Source organism: Salvelinus alpinus, chromosome 1, assembly GCF_045679555.1.
Source record: "Salvelinus alpinus chromosome 1, SLU_Salpinus.1, whole genome shotgun sequence".
Classification (NCBI taxonomy): domain Eukaryota; kingdom Metazoa; phylum Chordata; class Actinopteri; order Salmoniformes; family Salmonidae; genus Salvelinus; species Salvelinus alpinus.
Genome location: NC_092086.1, coordinates 66431707 through 66449107, shown reverse-complemented (window position 1 = coordinate 66449107; position 17401 = coordinate 66431707). Strand labels below are relative to the sequence as shown.

Genomic DNA, 17401 nt, shown 5'->3' with positions numbered 1-17401 from the left:
GTTGATTATTTAATTGACTAATATGAGCCAATTAAAATAAGGCACGAGTCCATTCTATACATTTTCACCCAAGACAACTCTGGAAGCAATTACCTCAGAATTAGGACGACAAAAAACAAATTCATTTCTTTCTACCTCCAGAGCTGACCAAAAGCCTCTCCATCACCATTTATTACAGTCAGTTTCTCCCGCTCTCTCTCATTATTAAGCTTAGTGAAAATGAAAGCATCAATTACCTTTGTATATAACATGGGAGATAAAAGCAGTTTTCTCTCTGAATGTGGGGACGATAGGACAGCTTGCCTTGTGGATAAAATAAAATGCAATTGTTTTACAATATTTTCCTTAAAATTACATGTCGTCATGAAGAAACCAGTCGGAGGTACATGTTATCTTTGTAGAGACTCAGATGCACCAACTACCACCAAAAGAGTGATTATGTTGTCTTATCATATGCAATATTCACTGCACACACTAATTGTTCTCTATAATTCAGCCGGCTGCATGTATGGTAGGACCCTTCCTTTCCAAAAATTGAACTCTGATTCCTTAAAAAAACATATACAGTGCTCCCATACCCATCATAAGCATTTTGTATTACAGTGATATTACCTCAGGCAGCGGTACAATTGGCACACGCAGCCAGTGGTTGGTGTCATTTGGTACAGGACTGGCACCTCTCCAGTCCATCAGAGTACCAGGACTGGCATCGCAGCACACTGATAGACTCATTGAAGCGGTTGGCCAGCGTGGACAGCTTGCTGCCATGGCACAAAGAGCAGGGGACAGCCCGAACCTCCACAATGCTGGCAGCAGCATCTTGCTGGAGGCACACAAATAAACACACAGTGTCACAAACAACACAGAGGGACACTGCCACCTATGCAAACTCATATTAGCTACTGTATCATAACTAATGTATTGAACAAATGTTGTGGCAAAATTAGGGTTGCAAAGGAAAGGTATATTACTGAAAACTTTCTAAGTTTACCAGTAAACTACCAGAATGTTGGTATCTTTCAAGGATTTGATGCAATATATCACAAGACATCTAGTGGCCCTTTTGGGTACTTCAGATTATCACAGGTGTCTGTAATTATGTCTAGCCCTCTGTGTGGCCTTATTCCATCTAAAATATATGAAATAATTAAATAAGACGATTTTCAACAAAAAAAAAATAGAATGACCAAGCTGTAAAACATTATCCTAAATATAAACCATCAACTTAGTCAATACCATTCATGTTTAATATGAGCGTTTCAGCATGAAATATCTTATTTTTACACACAATTTTATTTTATAATGTCAATATGTATTTGTTGTCAATGTTTTGGCGTCAAACGGGTGTCAGTTGTGAGAAAAGTTAATAGTTGAACGGGTTTCAGAGGTGAAAAATGGTCAGCAGGTAGCCTAGCAGTTAAGAGTGTTGGGCCTATAGGTTGCTAGTTCAAATATCTGAGCCAACTCGGTGAAAATCTGTCGATGTGCCCTTGAGCTAGGCACTTAACCCTAATTTCTCCTCTAAGTCGCTCTAGATAGGAGTGTCTGCTAAATGACTAAAATGTGAAAACAATGCCATTGTTGATTAGATGCTTTTTTTCATATACAGTACATTTGGAAAGTATTCAGACCCCTTGACTTTTTCCACATTTTGTTACGTTACAGCCTTATTCTAAAATTGATTAAATCAACATTTTCTCTAATAAATCTACACACAATACCCAATAATGACAAAGCAAAAACAGTTCTTTTTTTTGCAAATGTAAAAAAATAAAAACTGAAATATCACATTTACATAAGTATTCAGACCCTTTACTCAGTACTTTGTTGAAGCACCTTTGACAGCGATTACAGCCTCAAGTCTTCTTGAGTATGACGCAACAAGCTTGGCACACCTGTATTTGGGGAGTTTCTCCCATTCTTCTCTGCAGATCCTCTCAAGCTCTGTCAGGTTGGATGGGGAGTGTCACTGCCCAGCTATTTTCAGGTCTCTCCAGAGATGTTCGATCGGGTTCAAGTCTGGGCTCTGGCTGGCCACTCAAGGACATTCAGAGACTTGTTCCGAAGCCACTCCTGCCTTGTCTTGGCTGTGTGCTTAGGGTCGTTGTCCTGTTGGAAGGTGAACCTTTGCCTCAGTCTGAGGTCCTGAGTGCCCTGGAGCAGGTTTTTATCTCTCTGTATATTGCTCCGTTCACCTTTCCCTTGATTCTGACTAGACTCCCAGTGCCTGCCGCTGAAAAACATACCAACAGCATGATGCTGCCACTACCATGCTTCAGGATGGTGCCAGGTTACCTGCAGACGTGACGCATGGCATTCAGGCCAAAGAGTTCAATCTTGGATTCATCAGACCAGAGAATCTTGTGTCTCATGGTCTGAGAGTCTTTAGGTGCCTTTTGGCAAACTTCAAGTGGGCTGTCATGTGCCTTTTACTGAGGAGTGACTTTAGTCTGGCCACTCTACTATGAAGGCCTGATTGGTGGTGCAGACATGGTTGTCCTTCTGGAAGGGTCTCCCATCTCCACAAAGGAGCTCTGGAGCTCTATCAGAGTGACCATCGGGTTCTTGGTCACCTCCCTGACCAAGGCCCTTCTCCCCCGATTGCTCAGTTTGGCCGGGCGGCCAGCTCTAGGAAGGGCCTTAGCGGTCCCACATTTCTTCCATTTATGAATGATGGAGGCCACTGTGTTCTTGGGGACCTTCAATGCTGCAGACATTTTTTGGTACCCTTCCCCAGATCTGTCCTCGACACAATCCTGTCTCTGAGCTCTTCGGACAATTCCTTCGACCACATGGCTTGGTTTTTGCTCTGACATGCACTGTCAGCTGTGGAACCTTATATAAACAGGTGTGTGCCTTTCCAAATCATGTCCAATCAATTGAATTTACCAAAGATGGACTCCGATCAAGTTGTAGAAACATCTCAAGGATGATCAATGGAAACAGGATGCACATGAGCTCAATTTCGAGTCTCACACCAAAGGGTCTGAATACTTAAAACCAGTTTTTGCCTTGTCATTATGGGGTATTGTGTGTAGATTGATGAGGGAAAAGTGTATTTAATTCATTTTAGAATAAGGCTGTAACGTAACAAAATGTGGAAAAAGTCAAGGGGTCTGAATAGTTTCCAAATGCACTGTATAGGCTATTTTCTCTTGAACCATGCAGTCTATCTATTTGAAAGTCATCGACAATATGGACACAGATATAACTAATTAAAACTATATATTAATACATTTTCTAAAAGATATTCAAGTGTAAATTACCAAAGTTACGATAGATTACCAGAGATTTTCTGTTATTAACAAAATTACTGAAGATTACGGTAACTTTGGTAAATTACCGGTAGTTTTGTAACCCTAGCCGCAATATTACAAGTAAAAGAAACATGACCTGGGTCCAAACAGAGAATGCGGAAAAAGGCAACAAAAGAATAACAGAAAAAGAGACAAATTAGAGAAAAAACAGTGAGAGAAAGAGAATTGAGTTAGGAATGGAAAGACAGAGGCAGAGAGAGAGAAAGAAACCTGCAATCAGTAAAAGTGACCATGGGGAATTACTGAGAGTATCCCAGCTCATAAGGATCAGAGAACCTGAGTAGTCATCACTATCTGTGCACAGTCAGCAGGCAGAGAGATGAGACAATGTGGTTAGAGAGAGACACAAGATGGTCTGGTCAGGCACCATTACCTTGTCCGATCGATTGGTGCTCTGCTCCTCCCTGTGAGCACAGAGGGCTTTGGGCCTCCCTGTGAGTACTCGTCCATTCCCCCAGGGAGCTGAGGATGTCTCCATGTCCTTCCTTCTCTCTGAGAGGCCCGGATGATCCGCAGATTGCTGGTGTAGATTATTATCTTTCCAAAGTCCAATACTGAAGACTGGAGGACACAAACAAAAAGCCTGGTCAATGATGTGCATTACTCAGTATAAAGATATTGATAAAGACAGACTCGAATATGAATTGATGTTTTAGTGGTTATGGCCTGTGTCTTTATTTGCTTCAGCAGACAGAACTTTCTGAGGGGCTTTGTAAGTGTACTATCATAAATTGTTTATGGGACTGTGTGATTACATGCCTTGTAATTTATTCAAAGGCATTTTTATTAAGTCATTTGGAGAAATTTGACATAGTGATGAAAGTAAACATCTTTTGCTTTTCGTATATTGTCTAGTCTGAACATCAGAGGATAGACTACAGTAGAGACATTTCTCCTGACTCGCTCCAGTAAATAAAATACTGAAAGATGTGACCGTAATCTTATCAGCTGACTCTTAATTGCTGTGTTGATAAAATACTGCAAACACATTGAGGTTGGCAAATGACAGCATAAAACAAAAACATTGTTTTGTCCTTGATTTTAACACGGTTCGATAGGCCAACAGCTCATATGAAATAACATATTGGAACTGTTATAAGACTAGCCATTGAATCTTATGCCATCATAACATATGATTGTGCCAGTACAAATGTATAGCTGGTGTTGTGTCACACAACAACAGTATTTAATAGGGAATATGGACTAATAAAGGGTTCACTAATACAGCAAAATACATATTTAGTATAGGTTCCCTTAACTGGGTGTAGTAAAGACCACAGGCAGCTCGTGAATTTAAAGTTTGGGGAAGCTTACAATTTATCCTAAAAGTCCTTCCCATCTGCGTGAATGTTATGATGCGCAGTTTCTTTTCAATAATAAAATGTTTGTTTCTTAAAATCATTGTCAAGAGGTTAATCATACAAATCTGAAGTAAAATGATACAAATCTAAAAGTTAAAATTCAACTAAGGTGTGATCACCAGCCTCTGCCAGATGGACTCATTGATAGACTGTGGTCCAATGGCAGCTAAAGAAATGAGTGCATAGAACTCAGAGATAGCCTATAGGCCAATGCAGCAGTAGGCCTATCATCATCAACTACCATCATCAACTAAGTAAATACATAGGCCTAAAGTCAACAAATATAAACAGAAGAAAATATCCTGATAAAGATTCTGGTTCTTTCAATCACATTCATCTCTCTGCTCCACATGTCTGCCTCCCTTTCTATCTTTCTTGACTTAAACTATTGCTGGTGAAGTGCAACATTGTATAAATTCATCAACTGGATCCGACCGATTGTATCAACTAGCCTATTTCGGGCCCTCAGAGTTTCCCGCGCCAGTGAGCTCGTTTCAGACAGCTGTTTTTTATGACGTTTCCACTGGATATATGGGATCATCAGATCATGATATTTTGCTCTTCCACACCGACGCTTGGGGATTATCGAGGCCGGGAGAGTTGGAAAGATCGCTCAAATACTGAGGAACTATCATTTGTAATGGGTGTTAAAAAAAACAGACTTAGTTTACAATGTGTGAGGTGGAGAAAAAATTTCTGAGAAGCTCAGTTTATTTGTGGTGGACATGGTGAGTTAAGACAATCAGAAATCAGACATTGCCAAAATGGGCACTTTCCTACAATTGCATGTAACATGTCAGGTAGGCCTACTTCTATGCGTGCTCAGGCGTGCACGCTCCCTCAACGTTATCAGGACGAAGCACTACAAACAAAAGACTGTAGCTGTGTTCCAATACCCATACTACATGTAACATACTGTATACTACATACTTAATGAGTATATACAACCTACTATTAGTTACATTTTAGTATAATGTAAACAAACGGTATTCTTTCAGTTGAGCGTACTAGCACTTCTCCTGTCTACCGGAAGTTGATGCTGTTGCTATGCAACTTTTTGCTAGCTTGTTAGCATAACAGATTACTAGCTAGAAATCCTACGACTTCATTAACAATGTCCATTAAGAACGCACAACGACTGTACCACTTAGCTAAGCTAAGAATGTCGTGAATAATCAATTCAATAGGTTGCGTTTGTAAATTCACTCTGAAGTTCTACTCCGATTTCAGAGCACTCTCGTCTGAGTGTGCCAAAGCGCAGAATAACTGACGAATTTACGAACACTCAACACCTATTGAATATGACCTGTTGAATATGTCAGTAAACATCGTAATTAAATTGTTGCCAGCAGCACAGTTACAGTCACCAACGTTCTGGATAACATGAAAACAGCCTAACCAGCTCTGCTCGGCGAGTAAAAACGGACAATCTAACAACGCTCTTAATTTATGAACGCCCAGAGCGCACTCTGGCACTCCAGATTGAATTCACAAACACACAGTTGATTAGTTAGTTAGATAGCGTATAATATACTGGCAAGTTCGATGTATTAGTAGCCAACTAACTTTAGATAGCTAGCTAACATACTGCTGTGTGATATGCGGTCCGTAAGGAAAGCGTAGCTAACAAATTGTCAGCCAACAAAATGTGTAACGTAACTTATTTAAAAGTCATTACTTTATTACATTGCTCAACATTTCCTTAACTTGTGTCATAATTAGTTAAAGCAATTCATTTGTCTCTGCTCTAGTAAGATTTCGGCTGCATATTTTCCGACATTTTCTTCAAATCTGAAAACGTTGTAAAGCCATGCCCGTTTTCTGAAGAATTGGATTATGGGCCCTAAAAGCACGGAAATAGTGTCCACTGCTTGTATACTTCATATTTTGGCAAATGTAGTATGACATCCGGGAACTTTTGCCATACTAACTATGTCCATACTATGACCAATAAACACACTACATACTCAATTTATGCAACAAATAGTACTGTTGGTGCAGTTAGTATGAGTATTCGAACACAGCTAATGAAAAGATTGACAAAACTCGTAATGGTTATAAAATAAACCAAAACTCGGTTCTCACTAGTGTAGCAGGTTGAAACAATGTTTCCACTCTGAAAATGAGAATGGTAAATGACTGTAATTAATACATGCGTTAACAGAAATGTATGTAACCAAATTACAGGGATTAACGGTACATTTATTAGGTCTATTGGTTACATATGGAAAACAGAAAGGAAAAGGCCGCACACTGCCGCTCATGCTCCCAGGTGATATTTACTAGCAACGTTTCAACCCTTAGATCTTCATCAGGCATCCATATCCCAGGTCCTATATATTACTTCCTGAAACATTACTTCCTGAAACAGGAGGTACCCCCACCTGGGATATGAAACAATGAAACAATGAATGGGCCAGAATTGGCGGGAGACAGCGGAGCGCATTCTGGAGAGCTGAGTGCATGCATTCTGGAGAGAGACGTGCCATATCTTCACCACACACCCCTACCCTTCTTCTTGTTGCAACATTTTCAGTTGTACTCGAGACACATTATCTTCTCACATATTTTAGATGCTTTTCACTGACAGCCGCAACTCAATCAGCTAGAAATATTGCAACACCTGCTGCCCAAAAAGGCGTAGGCCTAACCACAGCAATTTATTTTTTAAAGAAGCTAATGATCCTCTGTGGCTAAGTCGTGCTCTCTGGTGAAGTATTTTGAATGTTTTTCTTTAGACAGGAGTAATTAGATCATTTAGGCGAAACATCAATTTACTTCAGGGGAAGCCAGCATCGTAACAGTGCACTGTGCACCTGCCAACTTTCCTTTCCAATTCGCAGGCTGAAACCAGAGTTCTGTGTATAATGACTAGATGCTCATGTCTTCGCCCTAACAATGGGAGTGGTTGTCTCAAACGCGGGCAGACCTACAAGCTTACAGTAGGTCTGCATATTATGCCCATAGAAATGCTGTGGGCTGATTCTCTCTCGCTTTGCCTCTTCCTCTCTGCTGATACTCTCTCACCGGAGAAAGCATCCGAATGAGTGAAACAGCACCCCTCTGTCTCAATATATGTAGCCCATGTATCTGATGCTGTCTGACCAGAAATGCTATGGTATGCCATACTCTTTTGGTCCAGACAGCATCAGATACATGCTATACACATACTGAGACAGAGGGGCGCTGTTTCACTCACTCGGATGCTTTATCTGAGATTGATGCGTCTTTCTGTCAGTGTGCGTCTCGGTCAAATAAATTATCAACATTTCAATATTTTATTTGTATGGGCAAAAACATATGGTAGGTCTGGCCAGGCCCCCTAAGGCCCGCTCATAACGCCGGCCTTGTTTTCCTCTGTTAAAGTTCTTCCCTTTGTTTAATGCTGAATAAGTGTAACTCACTTGGTTCATTCACCTCTGAGGCATTTAGAGAATCTCATAGACAAGCATCCACCCGTCAGAAGAGAATGAATTACTAATCGAAAACCATGACGCATGCACTACAAAAGGTAATGAAACTAAATAGGAGTGTGGTGAAGGGGAATCTTGAGGTTGTGTATTAAGCTAAAAAAAAACAGTTTTCATAGCATAGTTTTTCAACAAAGCCGCTACTACCTACGTTGGAGTCTCGCCTTGGCGCATCGCTGTGGGCAGGGGGTCTATCGTTAGCCTCCCTCTGTAGACGTTGATCCTCTGGGTCATCAGTCCGGTAGGTGGGCCCTGGTCCTGCATGTCCTGGAAGCCACAAAGCTGCACCATCACCAGGTGTCTGGGCATGTTGTGGCTGTGGAAGCTGTGGGGGTACTTCTCCTCTGGGCTGTCAAGTTCCTGGCCGTCCTCGTACACATGCTTCAGCATCCTGCCACTGACCGACGAGGCCAGCTTGAACCTCACCTTCCTGGGCTTGCTGTGGTACCTCTGGTTGCTGTCATACTTCTTGTCCAGGTTCCTCTGGAGCTCCTTGATGGTTCTGCTAGTGGGAAATGTGACTGTGACAATCTGTCTGAGACCCTATGTACCTACCTGAACAATGAGCTTGTAAGATATGGAGTCCACGGACTGCTTGAGATCAGCCTACCTCTACCTACTGTCTGTCTCTATCTACCACAGCTGAATTATTCAGTAAATTATTCACTGGGGACACTGAGACCATATCATCAAATAATAATGTTTGTGGTAGTAGTGGTGTGTTGGTCAAAAGAAGAATTGTGGGCGTTTTACCATTGGCATGAAGGCTTGGAAAGGACACATGAAAATGTAGGTGTACTGATGTTGCACTCCAGTCCAGTACTATGCAATCAGCAGCCATTTAGCTCTGACAACATGTGTTTCATCCCATGGCACATACATGTTCAGACTGTATAATATACTATCATGCTCCCATGGAGTGTGTAGGTACAGTTGAAGTCGGAAGTTTACATACACCTTAGCCAAATACATTTAATCTCAGTTTTTCACAATTCCTGACATTTAATCCTAGTAAAAATCCCCTGTTTTAGGTCAGATCACTACTTTATTTTAAGAATGTGAAATGTCAGAATAATAGTAGAGAGAATGATTTATTTCAGCTTTTATTTCTTTCATCACATTCCCAGTGGGTCAGAAGTTTACATACACTCAATTAGTATTTGGTATATTGCCTTTAAATTGTTTAACTTGGGTGAAACGTTTTGGGTAGCCTTCCACAAACTTCCCACAATAAGTTGGGTGAATTTTGTCCCATTCCTCCTGACAGAGCTGGTGTAACTGAGTCAGGTTTGTAGGCCTCCTTGCTCGCACACGCTTTTTCAGTTCTGCCCACACATTTTCTATAGGATTGAGGTCAGGGCTAGGTATTGACTTTGTTGTCCTTAAGCCATTTTGTCACAACTTTGGAAGTATGCTTGGGGTCAATGTCCATTTGTAAGACCCATTTGCAACCAAGCTTTAACTTCCTGACTGATGTCTTGAGATGTTGCTTCAATATATCCACATAATTTTTCATCCTCATGATGCCATCTATTTTGTGAAGTGCACCAGTCCCTCCTGCAGCAAAGCACCCCCACAACATGATGCTGCCACCCCCGTGCTTCACGGTAGGGATGGTGTTCTTTGGCTTGCAAGCCTCCGCCTTTTTCCTCCAAACATAATGATGGTCATTATGGCCAAACAGTTATATTTTTGTTTCATCAGACCAGAGGACATTTCTCCAAAAAGTGTTCCCATGTGCAGTTGCAAACATTTACATTTACATTTAAGTTATTGGCGGTATTGGACAGTGGCTTCTTACAACTTGCTGCATGCGGCCTTATGATATCCAGTGGAATTACTGCTTGATAATAGTGCATCTAACGCTTTTACGTGTGGAGGTATAAGGATACTGTTCGTATCCTAGGTATTCCTCCAAGAGGCGGAGTTTCAGGTGTCTCCGGAAGGTCCTGATTGCTCCGTTGTTCTGGCGATGTGGAGTTTGTTCCACTTTTGCCGCACCAAAGTACGACAGTTATCTCTAGGCAGAGCGTGAACTGACTCCTTCTTGAGGTAGGTAGGTGAGCTGCTAGCGGTGGATGTACGCAGTGCCCGTGTTTAGGTACAGGCCTGCTCAAAAAAATAAAGGGAACACGTTAAACAACACAATGTAACTCCATAGTCAATCACACATGGTCTTATAGCAAATGCAAACTGTCAACTGGAAGCTAGTAGAGAGAGCGGAGGACACGGGGTGATGTGACAACTGGGAAAGTTGATCACCAGATGGGCTGCGTTGTGCAGAATGGAAGTAGGACAAACAGGGTGCAGAAATCTATAGGCAATTAGCGGAAGACGACCGCCAAAAAAAGGAGTCGATTCTGCGAGGTAGGTGACCACAGACGAACGTTCTCAGTTGAACCTATGCTGTCCTGGCTGATGTTTTGGTCACTTTGTGAGATGCATGGCGGTGCTCTCACTCTAGTGGTGAGTCATGAGACGGAGTCTACAACCCACGACGAAGTGGCTCAGGTAGTGCAGTTCATCCAGGATGGCACATCAATGCGAGCTGTGGACAGAAAGAGGATTTGCTGTGTCTGTCAGCGTAGTGTCCGAGAGACATGTGAGGCGCTACCAGGAGACAGGCCAGTACATCAGGAGACGTGGAGGAGGCCGTAGGAGGGCAACAACCCAGCAGCAGGCACCAGCTACCTGCGCGCACTTTGTGCAAGGAGGTGCACTGCCATAGCCCTGCAAAATGACCTCCAGCAGGCCACAAATGTGCATGTGTCAGCATATGGTCTCACAAGGGGTCTGAGGATCTCATCTCGGTACCTAATGGCAGTCAGGCTACCTCTGGCGAGCACATGGAGGGCTGTGCGGCCCCACAAAGAAATGCCACCCCACACCATGACTGACCCACCGCCAAACCGGTCATGCTGGAGGATGTTGCAGGCAGCAGAACATTCTCCACGGCGTCTCCAGACTCTGTCACGTCTGTCACATGTGCTCATGTGCTCAGTGTGAACCTGCTTTCATCTGTGAAGAGCACAGGGCGCCAGTGGCGAATTTGCCAATCTTGGTGTTCTCTGGCAAATGCCAAACGTCCTGCACGGTGCTGGGCTGTAAGCACAACCCCATCCGAGTAGGGGCAGTGTGGGAAGTGTTGGATGAGAGCGAGAGGGAAAAGGATACAAGGTAGTGGTCGGAGACTTGGAGGGGAGTTGCAATGAGATTAGTGGAAGAACAGCATCTAGTAAAGATGAGGTCAAGCGTATTGCCTGCCTTGTGAGTAGGGGGGGAAGGTGAGAGGGTGAGGTCAAAAGAGGAGAGGAGTGGAAAGAAGGAGGCAGAGAGGAATGAGTCAAAGGTAGACGTGGGGAGGTTAAAGTCACCCAGAACTGTGAGAGGTGAGCCATCCTCAGGAAAGGAACTTATCAGGGCGTCAAGCTCATTGATGAACTCTCCAAGGGAACCTGGAGGGCGATAAATGATAAGGATGTTAAGCTTGAAAGGGCTGGTAACTGTGACAGCATGGAATTCAAAGGAGGCGATAGACAGATGGGTCAGGGGAGAAAGAGAGAATGTCCACTTGGGAGAGATGAGGATCCCAGTGCCACCACCCCGCTGACCAGAAGCTCTCGGGGTGTGCGAGAACACGTGGGCAGACGAGGAGAGAGCAGTAGGAGTAGCAGTGTTATCAGTGGTAATCCATGTTTCCAACCATAGTCTTTTTTATGGCGGTATTGGACAGTGGCTTCTTCCTTGCTGAGCGGCCTTTCAGGTTATGTTGATATAGGACTCGTTTTACTGTGGATATAGATACTGTTGTACCTATTTCCTCCAGCATCTTCTCAAGGTCCTTTGCTGTTGTTCTGGGATTGATTTGCACTTTTCCCACCAAAGTGGCCTGCTGGAGGTCATTTTGCAGGGCTCTGGCAGTGCACCTCCTTGCACAAAGGCGGAGGTAGCGGTCCTGCTGCTGGGTTGTTGCCCTCCTACGGCCTCCTCCACGTCTCCTGATGTACTGGCCTGTCTCCTGGTAGCGCCTCCATGCTCTGGACACTACGCTGACAGACACAGCAAACCTTTTTGCCACAGCTCGCATTGATGTGCCATCCTGGATGAACTGCACTACCTGAGCCACTTGTGTGGGTTGTAGACTCCGTCTCATGCTACCACTAGAGTGAGAGCACCGCCAGCATTCAAAAGTGACCAAAACATCAGCCAGGAAGCATAGGAACTGAGAAGTTGTCTGTGGTCACCACCTGCAGAATCACTCCTTTTTTGGGGGTGTCTTGCTAATTGCCTATAATTTCCACCTTTTGTCTATTCCATTTGCACAACAGCATGTGAAATTTATTGTCAATCAGTGTTGCTTCCTAAGTGGACAGTTTGATTTCACAGAAGTGTGATTGACTTGGAGTTACATTGTGTTGTTTAAGTGTTCCCTTTATTTTTTTGAGCAGTGTACTTGCATACTATTGTTTGTACAGATAAATGTGTTACCTTCAGGCATTTCTAAATTGCTCCCAATGATGAACCAGACTTATGGAGGTCTACAATTTTTTTTCTGGGGTCTTGGCTGATTTCTTTTGATTTTCCCATCATGTCAAGCAAAGAGGCACTGAGTTTGAAGGTTGGCCCTGAAATACATCCACAGGTACATCTCCAATTGACTCAAATTATGTCATTTAGCGTAGCAGAAGCTTCTAAAGCCATGACATAATTTTCTGGAATTTTCCATGCTGTTTAAAGGCACAGTCAACTTAGTGTTTGTAAACGTCTGACCCACTGGAATTGTGATACAGTGAATTATAAGTGAAATAATCTGTCTGTAAACAATTGTTGGAAAAATTACTTGTGTCATACACAAAGTAGATGTCCTAACCGACTTGCCAAAACTATAGTTTAAGAAATTTGTGGAGTGGTTGAAAAACGAGTTTTAATGACTCCAACCTAAGTGTATATAAACTTCCGATTTCAACTGTATCTCTGTTTAGAAATCACAAATATCAGTATTAGCTTTTAGGGTTGGGGCGTATGCCTGTGAGGAGCCCTTTTAGATAGGCCCACTAATCTAACAAATAGCTGCCATTAACCCCCATGCATGTTTAAATCAATCTTGCAATTATCTCCACAGATAACTGGTATTATACTGTGAGTCAATGTGAGGCTTAGATGGATCCCCCTTTTGTTTCCTTTTACCCAGTCCAAGTCTGTGTTATCTGATTGTACTACAACCATGGGCTCGTTCATGAGATAAACAGTTTTGGTTGCATCTCAGTAAAGGAATAATTTAATGTCCAAGGAATCCTGCTGGTTTGGTTGAAAGTATTGCCACTGTGATCTCAATGTAGTTCTGATGTATTTTATTATTCCTTTTAGCACTCCACTGATGCATTTCAAATGTGTTCAATAGTCATAATAAATCATTGCATTCAGTGACCTTCCGCAAGGCATCACTCTGCCTGGCCTCAGCATGCGTTTGCAGATACAACAAAGACATAAACACATGCTATGTATACACAAGCACTATTTCTTTTTTTTTGTCATGACTATCTAAAAAGTAATTCAGAACCGTTTTGAAGACCGCTACAACACTGAATACATGAATTGCACATCATTTGGAAATAGGATTGAGCACAATTTCAAGTACACCCATGTGTCAAGTCATATAATCCTAATAGAACATGGCTGAAAATCTCTGAAAATATGAATTCACTGACAGTGGCAAAGTTACTGAGAGAGCCCTAGCAGAGTTACTGATGAATAACTCCTCTTTGTAAACTGACTTCATTGGCTTATGTGGGTCTAGTCCCAGAAAAGACAATATAGCAGCCAATATAGTCTCTGTTCCCTTTCAGAATCTCATCCATAATGCATTGCAAGTGATTTGTTCTAGGCAGACATTACGGGTCTATTACTGTCTTGCACATGGAATTGAAGTTGTACTTTGACTTTGTCATCACACTCCATCCTCTGACAAGATGGGAAGCTACAGATGAGCATGAAATATTCATGTCCGTCTTAAATTATTGCTGAACTGATTCAATACATAATTATTTTGGACTGGGATTGACACCCGGTTTATTTCAGCACAATGGAACAAGTTTATTTTGCAAGTAGACAAAGAGAGGATTCAGAAGTTTCCAATGTGTTAAAGGAGTCTTTTGAGCAGGGGGAAAAATCACAAATATTAGATTTTTATAGAGTAGGTGATCTATTAGGCTTTTATTAAAAAAAATACAAAAAATAGAGTAAACGTTATCTTAATTACAGTATCTATCAAATTACAATATGTGGTTAGTCCTTCTCATATTAATATTTAATCTTCACACAAAGTTTGTCTCTATTAATTAGCTATGGTTGTCTATGGTCATGTGTATGCTATTAGAACTCAGGATAAGACCCAGATAAAGACCGTTCGAATCACAGAAGTGGTTATAAAACAGGGGGCAGGCAAAGGAAGGTCAAGGGCAGGCAGAGGTTGGTAATCCAGAGCAGGGTCTGTAAGGTACAGAACGGCAGGCAGACTCAGGGTCAGGGCAGGCAGATGTCAGTAATCCAGGGCAGTATCAAAAGGTACAAAACAGAGTGTTCCTTGGGCTGATATCCCAAGGAACATTCAAAGGGTGTGAGACCAGTGGCCGAGCAGGGAAGGGTGTTATGGGGGTATTCCACCCACCCGAGTTGCTAGCTCCAGGTGGTGGGTTTGGCGGAGACGAGGCAACGAAGTTCCATCTCCAGGTCCCGATTGGCTCGCTCCGGCTGGCCATTAGATTGGGGGTGAAAACCAGAAGACAGGCTGTCCGACGACCCAATTAGGGTGCAGAACTCCTTCCAGAACCGGGACGAGATCTGAGGACTACGATTGGAGACCATGTTGACTGGAAGTCCATGGATCCAGAAGTTGTGCAGCACCATGAGCTGGGCCATCTCCTTGATGTACATTCCCAGAGACTTGTTCTCCGGACCTGACAGTGAATACAGCCATCCCCATGGGGGAGTAGTGCCCGGGAGAACGTCAATCACGCAGTCATAGGGTTGATGCAGATGAAGCGAAGTGGCCCAGGCCTTGCAGTAAACCTCCCGGAGGTCCTGGTACTCCGCGAGAACGGTGGAGAGGTCTGAGGCTTCTTCCGAGCCCACAGGAAGACGTCCCTGGGCAGGCTACGCCGACTTCAGGCAATGAGCATGGCAGAACGGGCTCCAGCCCATAATAACACCAGCAGTCCAGTCGATGAGGGGATTGTGACGCTGGAGCCACGAAAACCCTAATACCACGGGTACCTGAGGAGACTTGATGAGCCTGAACTACATAGTCTCACTGTTGTTCCCTGACACTCGCAGGTTGATAGGAGTGGTATTGTGGGTGACTCTGCCTATAGAGCGCCCATCCAGCGCTCTAACGTCCATGTGAATGGAGAGGGGCTGAGTGAGGATGGCCAGCTCTGACACCAGGGTAGTGTCCATGAAACTCTCATCGGCCCCAGAGTCAATGAGTACACGGAGAGATTTCGACTGGTGGCCCCCACCGCAGGATGGCATGGAGAGGGTTACGAGTAACGGAAGAAGGAAAATTATCTGTATGGCCAACCAGAGTACTCGTACCTACTGATGAGCCTGGTCTTTTAATGGACAGGTAGACACATAATGACCGGTAGTCCTGCAATACAGACAACGTTTGGTGTTAAGTCTGCGTAAACATTCGGCTGGAGACAACCTAGCTCTGCCAAGTTGTATCGGCAGACCTCAGAGACTCTCAAGGGGAACTCGGGTAACCACGGATTCACTCAGAAACGTAGACTCTGTGGACTTCCGGGATTCCTCGGAGGCGAGGTGGGATCCTTGGGCGAGCGAGTGGGACCGGAATCAGACCACCTCTCCATCCTACATTCCTGTGGTCAACGCGATGAGCGAGTTGAGATCCGTAGGCAGCTCCCGGACTGCGAGCTCATCTTTCACCTCCTCCGATAATCCGTGGAGGAATGTGTCGAACAGGGATTCCGGGTTCCAGGCACTCTTGGCAGCCAATGTGCGGAAATCAATCGCATAGTCTGCCACACCGCGGGAGTCTTGACAAAGCTGGAGTAACCTCCGGGCAGCCACTCTCCCAGACAATGGAGAATCAAAAACCTTTTTCATCTCAGCCACGAACTCCTCCAAACTGAAGCACACGGCAGATTGTTGTTCCCACACCGTCATAGCCCAGGTGAGGGCTCTCCCGGACATCAGCATTATGAGGTATGCTATCTTCGAGCGGTCAGAGGGAAAGGACGAGGGCTGCAGCTCGAAGATGAGGGAAAACTGGGAGAAAAACACCCGACAGGTTCCTGACTCTACAGCGAAGCGTTCCGGAGAGGCTAGTAAATGATCATCCGACACCCTAGATCCATTACAATTTGTATAATGCCCCAACAGATCCACGGATAACGCAATCACTATCGCACTGCACACTGCCCTATCTCATCTGGACAAGAGGAATACCTATGTAAGAATATTGCTCACCGACACACAACAGTGCCCTCCAAGCTCATCACTAAGCTCGGGCCCTGGGTCTGAACACTACCCTATGCAACTGGATCCTGGACTTCCGTACAATGATCCTCAACACGGTGGCCCCACAAGGGTCTGTGCTCATCCCCCTGCTGTACTCCCTGTTCACCTATGACTGCGTGGCCACACACATTTCCAACTCAATCATCAAGTTTGCAGACTGCACAACAGTGGTAGGCCTGATTACCAACAAGGATGGGACAGCCTACAGGAAGGAGGTGAGGGCCCTGGCAGAGTGATGCCAGGAAAATAACCTCTCCCTCAACGTCAACAAAACAATATGCTGATAGTGGACTTCATGAGACAGCAGAGAGAGCACACCCCCATCCACATCGATGGGGCCGCAGCGGAGAGGGCGAAAAGCTTCAAGTTCCTGGGCGTGCACATCACTGCCAACCTGAAATGGTCCATCCACACAGACAGTGTGGTGAAGAAGGTGCAACAACAGTGCCTCTTCAACCTCAGGAGGCTGAATAAATTCATCTTGGCCCCTAAGACCCTCATGAATGTCTACAGATGCAAAATGAAGAGCATCCTGTTGGACTGTATTACCACCTGGTACGCAATTGCATTGTCCGCAACAGCAAGGCTCTCCAGACGGTGGTGAGGTCAGTAATACGCATCACTGGGGGCACACCGCCTGCCCTCCAGGACATCTACAGCACCCAGTGTCACAGAAGATCAAGGACCTCAGCCACCCGTGCCATGGCCTATT

General features: G+C 44.1%; 1 pseudogene; it reads right to left on the bottom strand.

Moving 5' to 3' along the window:
* Positions 1–591: 591 nt before the first annotated feature.
* Positions 592–15678, bottom strand: LOC139539967 (glutaredoxin domain-containing cysteine-rich protein 2-like; annotated as a pseudogene).
* Positions 15679–17401: the final 1723 nt, after the last annotated feature.